This window comes from Triticum dicoccoides, chromosome 4B (assembly GCF_002162155.2).
Source record: "Triticum dicoccoides isolate Atlit2015 ecotype Zavitan chromosome 4B, WEW_v2.0, whole genome shotgun sequence".
Lineage (NCBI taxonomy): Eukaryota > Viridiplantae > Streptophyta > Magnoliopsida > Poales > Poaceae > Triticum > Triticum dicoccoides.
Window position 1 is genome coordinate 122,859,657 of NC_041387.1, and position 8,248 is coordinate 122,867,904.

The following is an 8,248-nucleotide window of genomic DNA, read 5'->3' on the forward strand; positions in this document are numbered from 1 at the left end:
GTGCCCTCCGTGTCGCACAAGCGTGAGGGATTCCTGCTGTAGGGTTTGCAATATGTTTATGATTTGCTTACGGTGGGTTGCGTGAGTGACTGAAACACAAACCCGAGTAAGTAGGTTGTTTGCGTATGGGATAAAAGGGGACTTGATGCTTAATGCTATGGTTGGGTTTTACCTTAATGAATCTTTAGTAGTTGCGGATGCTTGCTAGAGTTCCAATCATAAGTGCATAGAATTCCAAGTAAGGGATGATATGTTAGCTTATGCCTCTCCCTCAAATAGAATTGCAATAGTGATTACCGGTCTAGTAACATAGTCAATTGCTTAGGGACAATTTCACAGCTCCTACCACCACTTTTCCACACTCGCTATATTTACTTCATTGCATCTTTATCTAAATAGCCCCTAGTTTATATTTACGTGCTCTTTATTAGCTTGCAAACCTATCCAACAACATCTACAAAGTACTTCCCCATGAAACTCGTGTGTTTAAAATCTGTAGCAGATCCAGTGGGCAGCTGCAACAATGTTTGTGCTACTATAAACTCGTGGTATTTGTTGTTGCACCGTAAACCAGCCGCGATCTCGAGGTACTCCATCGCTGGGAACTTCCTCGGCTTACCGGCCATTACCATCACGGTGCGCATCCATCCACTCAGCTTTTCAGGGTGATTCGTATAGCTCGCACAAGAAACAATCTGACACGATTTTTCTTGGGAAAAATCCTCAGGTCGGGCACGACAGCGGAGGTCTCCCCGTCGGCCTCCAGTTCATCGGTCGGTTGTGGTCGGAGGCGACGCTGCTGCATTTAGCCTACGCCATGCAGGTCAGTCAGCACCACATGCATCTCCTCACGACCTCACGGCCATCACGCCATGCGTACCTTTTTTCTTCCTCTCTCAACATTGGTGGATGTGGTTGTTTGTGCAGGAAGCATGCTCTAAGAGCTGCAGGAAACCCATGGTGTCTGTCGGTGTCAAAACCGGCGGATCTCGGGTAGGGGGTCCCGAACTGTGCGTCTAGGCGGATGGTAATAGGAGACAAGGGACACGATGTTTTTACCCAGGTTCGGGCCCTCTCGATGGAGGTAAAACCCTACTCCTGCTTGATTGATATTGATGATATGGGTAGTACAAGAGTAGATCTACCACGAGATCAAGGAGGCTAAACCCTAGAAGCTAGCCTATGGTATGATTGTTGTTCGTCCTATGGACTAAAACCCTCCGGTTTATATAGACATCGGAGAGGGCTAGGGTTACACAGAGTCGATTACAATGGTAGGAGATCTACATATCCGTATTGCCAAGCTTGCCTTCCACGCCAAGGAAAGTCCCATCCGGACACGGGACGAAGTCTTCAATCTTGTATCTTCATAGTCTTAGAGTTCGGCCAATGATGATAGTTCGGCTATCCGGACACCCCCTAGTCCAGGACTCCCTCAGTAGCCCCTGAACCAGGCTTCAATGACGACGAGTCCGGCGCGCATATTGTCTTCGGCATTGCAAGGCGGGTTCCTCCTCCGAATAATTCATAGAAGATTGTGAACACCAGGATAGTGTCCGGCTCTGCAAAATAAATTCCACATACCTCCGTAGAGAGAATAATATTTACACAAGTTCAATCTGCTGACGTATTTCGTGGCGTGACGTCACACCACGGCCAAGCCTTTACTCGAATCGTTTTTATTATTCCACCTCAGCGCATTTAGCGAAGCGGTTTCCTTGGCACGTCTTGTCGAAGTAGAGATCGTGTCCCCTTATTCCGGGATTCTCATCAATATGGACGTGGGTAACCCAACCGCGCCATTGATTGTGGCGCTTGGGAGATAAGCGAGTTTTACCAGGCTGGTGGGGACGCATAGTTTCATCCACCCATATATAAGGGGATAAGGATCCACCTTTTTACCTACGCCTTCTTCCTCCTTGGCTTATCCATCTCCGCGCACTCGAGCTCCAGCGCCCAAGTCCGCACATCTCACGTCAACCTTCTCCAACCATGTCCGGAGCGGGAGGCAAGTGGATGGCCTCCTCCATTACAAAGGGACACATCAAGAAGCTGCGTAGTGCCGGATATTTGTCTAGCGATATCGCGCACCGGCTCCCCGACGAGGGGCAGCTCATCCCCACCCCCAGGCCCCATGAGAGGGTGGTATTCCTTCCCCATTTCCTCCGCGGATTGGGCTTCCCACTCCACCCCTTTGTCCGGGGGCTCATGTTCTACTATGGCGTGGATTTCCATGATCTGGCCCCGAATTTCATCCTCAACATCTCGGCGTTTATCGTCGTGTGCGAGGCCTTCCTCTGCATCCAGCCCCACTTCGGCTTGTGGCTAAAGACCTTCAATGTCAAGCCGAAGGTTGTGAAGGGCAGCCAAGCGGAGTGCGGAGGCGCCATGGTGGGAAAGATGCCCAACATCACTTGGCTCGAGAGCGCCTTCGTGGAAACCATCAAAGGGTGGCAATCGGGGTGGTTCTACATCACCGAGCCACGTGACATTGAATGGGCAGTGGCCCCCAAATTCAGATCTGGCATCCCCATGCGGCTCACTTCCTTGAAAGAGAAGGGCCTGTTGTGGGGTAATTCGGAAGAGCTGACCGGACTCCAATCCTGTCTCCAAACCCTGGTGAACAAGAAGCTCAAGCTTGTCAACGTAATCCAGGTCATGCTCATCCGCCGGATTCTCCCCAGCCAACAGCGGGACTTCAACTTGTGGGAGTTCGATCCGGCACAGCACCAGACCTTGAGCGGGCTCTTCGACACTACGTACAAAGAAGCCTAGAGGGTGCTGTTCAAGGGCGCCGAGGCTCCCGCATCCGCTACCGAAGATCGCGGATTCAGCTCGCAGCGTCCGGCTGGCGAGGTAAGCCATGTTATCCTTTATGGGACACTTGCTTTTCATAGTTTGACTCTATGTGGGATCTAAACTCCCAATACGTTTAACAGGCCTGGCAGGAGACGTTCGGACAGGTTAACTGTCCGGCTCCCCTTCCAGAAGACCCAGCGAATGCCCGTTTGACAGGGCTGCTGGTCCCGGCGCCTTACGTGGTGCCGGAGAAGAAGGCCAAGAAGAAGGCCACGGGAACCCGGAGGAGTTCCCGGCGTTAGGTGTTATCGGATTCATCGTCCGATGACTCCGAGGCGGACTCCTCCCACGAGGACGAGGAGGAGAAGAAAGAGGCCTCTCCCCCAACGGGGGAGAGAAGAAGAGGAAGGCCTCCCCAACGGGGGAGGCCGAAGGGCCCAAGAAGGGAAGGACCCTTCCCCCGGACTGTTCCACCAACGCCGACGACGGCGATGAGGAGTGGCCCCCAAGGGCCAAGCCCCTGGCGAGATCATAAGTATCCGGACTCCTGAATAACTCATAATTTTCTTTTTGTCGCATAGCATCTTTTAACGCTGCATACAACCCTGTAGTCCACCCAAGGACGATCTTCCCGCTTCGTCGAGCGGGTCCTTTGGCACGTCGGATGTGAACAACACTTCGCTTCCGACCACCTCCTCCCCCCGTGACGCCGACGACGCCGAGGTGGGATCCCAGAAAGGGACCCACCAGGAGGAGGAGGCCCCGGATGTGCCGCAAGGCAACCTCCCGGACTTTGGACCGGACTCCGCACCGGAACCTTCAGTGGTTCCGGAGTCCGGCGGGCGGCCCCTTCATAAGAAGGGCAAGACTGTGACACCGGCGGCCTCCGTCCAACCGGAGGCGCCGGATAACTTGCTGGAGGCGCTCAACGGCACTTCCATCGAAGAGGAACACCGCACCGTCATGAGTGCGGTGATTTAGAAGGTTTAGCTCGCCAAAAGCGGGCTGACCGAAGCCTGCAGCAGCCTTCTAACAGGCTTTGAGGTAAGAATTTTAAGATATGTAAAATAGTACCGCATAGACAGTAGCCCCCAATGCTCGGTTCGGTGTTCGGAAAGAAAAGCCGGACTGAGGATCTAAAAAGATATACGCAGCAGTCTTAACAAAAATATGTCAATATGGGAATGCAGGCTGCGATGCTGACCTCTGCCGCACTGACTGCGGAGGTCAACGCCTTGAAGCAGAGCCTCGAGCGGTCCGAGAGCGAGCTCGGCCGTGCCAAGAAGCAGCTCGAGGACCAGGAAGGTGAGTAACACCTTATAAAGTTGTACCTTATATAAAAGGATTTGGTTGCAAGAGGAATGACAAGGATAACGTGGGTACTCCAGGGGCTACGAACGAGGTGACGACCCTGAAGGAGGCGGTGTCCGCGGCCGAACGCAATGCGGCCGCGGAACGCGCCGAGCGAGAGAAGCAGGAGGCGCGGGTGGCGGAGGTATGGCAAGAGCTCCAGGCTCTCGTGAAAAAACACGAGAGTTTGGAGCGTGGCTCGAAGACTCGAGAGTCTGAGCTTGCGTCGGCTCTTGAGAGTGCCAAAGCCGCTAAGGCCGAAGCCCACAAGGCCCTCCAGGAAATCAAGGCATTAAAGAAGATAGCGGCGGGTAAGGCATTCTTGATGCAAAGCAGGCATGTAAAAGTGAATTACCTGTTACTTACCCGAATTCGGAGCTCTCCAGGAGCGTTCGCAGATCTACCCCGTAGCGTCCGATGCTGCCGCTTTCTACAGAGCTGAGGAGGGGATCTCGACGGAGAAGGTGTTCTGGTCTCAGTATGCTGAGGCCGGACATCCAGTGCCCCTTAGCGACCAGCTGAAGCAGCTGGTCGAGCTCCACAAGGTGGCCGAACAGGCCATGAAGGGCCTCATAGTTCGGCTGTGGCCCAAAGAGGCCATGCCAGGGAGCTACTTCGGCCTGGTACGGTGGCTGGTGGATGCTTGTCCATGGGTTGAAGTCATCAAGCACTCCGCCTGCATTGAAGGTGCCCGTCGGGCCCTTGCCCGTGCTAAAGTGCACTGGGGCAGGATGGACGCTGAGAAGCTTGTGACGTACGCGCCACCGCCGGGCAAGGAGTATCGCACGCCCGAGATGTATTATAAGGGTGTCCTGAAGGGTGCCCGTATTATTGCGGGTGAGTGCTCCAAAGATGTAATATTTGAGTAGACTCGCATTTTGTTATCCTGTGCGCTGAAAACTTTGTTCATATGCGCTAAGCAACGCTTGTTAATTTAAAATATTACCTTCTATGCGGTCGTTTATCAAATCTGAGAGATGGCAAGTCGTCGGCTTCAGCCCCCATGCCACGAGTGCTGGGGTGTTCGGGATAAACTTGAGCGCTCTTGTTCCCATTTTTGGGTCCATCTAGGGAGGCACTCAACACAACGAACGAGGCAACCGGACTTATAGTGCTTGAACACTCTCACATAGCCATAGAATTCTATAATATTAAATTTTGGCGAAGCCCCTTGTGTTCGGAAGGCCGAATTCGGGGCGCTATCCACGCCTGGGCCGGACAAAGCCGGTTCCTCGCTCTAAGCGGCATAAGTCTTTAGGGACTCGAAAAAACCTCTCGAACAGCGACCGGCTCTCACCCCATCATGATGGTCAGTTTTAGCTTTCTCCACTGAGGTGCTCGCCCAGCTCAACTGGGGCACAATCGCAGTGGTTCTCCCAGCGCTACCTTAGCCGATATAACGGAACGTAAGGTACCAAAACATGGGAGCCGGGCAAACCCAACTATTGACCCAAGACATGATTTGGAGCCGATGCATATAATGCTATAAGTTCGGGGTGCCGCACTTGTGAAAGTGTTCGGACTTATCACACCATAATGTGGGGAACTTAAGCTCCTGGTGTATTTAGCCGTACCAAAGTGTACGGATGCAACATGTCATAAATGAACATATGTATAAGAAAGGGATGCAATTATAAGCAAAAAGCGATGCATTGTTTTAAAAAAATACTGCCATGAATGCAGAACGATACAAATAGTGCGATAAGCAAGGGGTGGAACTATTTAGCATGTCCCCCTCCAGGGGTAGGCTGTGGAATGGTGTATACAAAACAGGTATAGTGCTCGTAATGGAGACTGTTGGAAATATGCCCTAGAGGCAATAATAAAAGTGTTATTATTATATTTCTTTGTTCATGATAATAGTCTTTTATTCATGCTATAACTGTATTATCCGGAAATCGTAATACACCTGTGAATACATAGACCACAATATGTCCCTAGTGAGCCTCTAGTTGACTAGCTCGTTGTGATCAACAGATAGTCATGGTTTCCTGGCTATGGACATTGGATGTCGTTGATAACAGGATCACATCATTAGGAGAATGATGTGATGGACAAGACCCAATCCTAAGCCTAGCACAAAGATCGTGTAGTTAAATTGCTAGAGCTTTGCCAATGTCAAGTATCTCTTCCTTCGACCATGAGAGCGTGTAACTCCTGGATACCGTAGGAGTGCTTTGGGTGTATCAAACGTCACAACGTAACTGGGTGACTATAAAGGTGCACTACAGGTATCTCCAAAAGTATCTATTGTTTTATGCGGATCGAGACTGGGATTTGTCACTCCGTGTAAACGGAGAGGTATCTCTGGGCCCACTTGGTAGGACATCATCATATGCGCAATGTGACCAAGGAGTTGATCACGGGATGATGTGTTACGGAACGAGTAAAGTGACTTGCCAGTAACGAGATTGAACAAGGTATTGGATACCGACGATCGAGTCTCGGGCAAGTAACATACCGATAGACAAAGGGAATTGAATACGGGATTGATTAAGTCCTTGACATCATGGTTCATCCGATGAGATCATCGTGGAACATGTGGGAGCCATCATGGGTATCCAGATCCCGCTGTTGGTTATTGACCAGAGAACGTCTCGGTCATGTCTACATGTCTCCCGAACCCGTAGGGTCTACACACTTAAGGTTCGGTGACGCTAGGGTTATAAAGGAAGCTTGTATGTGGTTACCGAATGTTGTTCGGAGTCCCGGATGAGATCCCGGACGTCACGAGGAGTTCTGGAATGGTCCAGAGGTAAAGATTTATATATGGGAAGTCCTGTTTTGGTCACCGGAAAAGTTTCGGGCGATATCGGTAATGTACCGGGACCACCGGGAGGGTCCCGGGGGTCCACCAAGTGGGGCCACCTGCCCCAGAAGGTTGCGTGGGCCAAGTGTGGGAGGGGACCAGCCCCTAGGAGGGCTGGTGCGCCCCCCACAAGGGGGCCAAGGCGCAAGGGAGAGTGGGAGGGGGCAAACCCTAGTCCAGATGGGCCTTAAGGCCCACCTAGTGGGCGCCTCCCCTCTCTCCCCCTCTTGGCCGCCTCCCCAAGTCCCATCTAGGGCTGGCCGCACCCCTTGGGGTGGGAAACCCTAAAGGGGGCGCAGCCCCCTTCTCCCCTATATAAATAGAGGCCTAGGGCTGCCCATAACACATGAGAACTTCTCCTCTTGGTGCAGCCCTGCCTCTCTCCCTCCTCCTCCTCTCCCATGGTGCTTGGCGAAGCCCTGCGGGATTGCCACGCTCCTCCACCACCACCACGCCGTTGTGCTGCTGTTGGATGGAGTCTTCCTCAACCTCTCCCTCTCTCCTTGCTGGATCAAGGCGTGGGAGACGTCACCGGGCTGTACGTGTGTTGAACGCGGAGGTGCCGTGCATTCGGCACTTGATCATCGGTGATTTGAATCACGACGAGTACGACTTCATCAACCCCGTTCACTTGAACGCTTCCGCTTAGCGATCTACAAGGGTATGTAGATGCACTCTCCTTCCCCTCGTTGCTGGTTTCTCCATAGATAGATCTTGGTGACACGTAGGAAAATTTTGAATTTCTGCTACGTTCCCCAACAGTGGCATCATGAGCTAGGTCTATTGCATAGATTCTTTGCACGAGTAGAACACAAAGTAGTTGTGGGCGTTGATTTTGTTCAATATGCTTACCGTTACTAGTCCAATCTTGTTTCGACGGTATTGTGGGATGAAGCGGCCCGGACCGACCTTACACGTACTCTTACGTGAGACAGGTTCCACCGATTGACATGCACTTGGTGCATAAGGTGGCTAGCGGGTGCCAGTCTCTCCCACTTTAGTCGGAACGGATTCGATGAAAAGGGTCCTTATGAAGGGTAAATAGCAATTGGCATATCACGTTGTGGTATTGCGTAGGTAAGAAACGTTCTTGCTAGAAACCCATAGCAGCCACGTAAAACATGCAAACAACAATTAGAGGACGTCTAACTTGTTTTTGCAGGGTATGCTATGTGATGTGATATGGCCAAGAAGAATGTGATGAATGATATGTGATGTATGAGATTGATCATGTTCTTGTAATAGGATTCACGACTTGCATGTCGATGAGTATGACAACCGGCAGGAGCC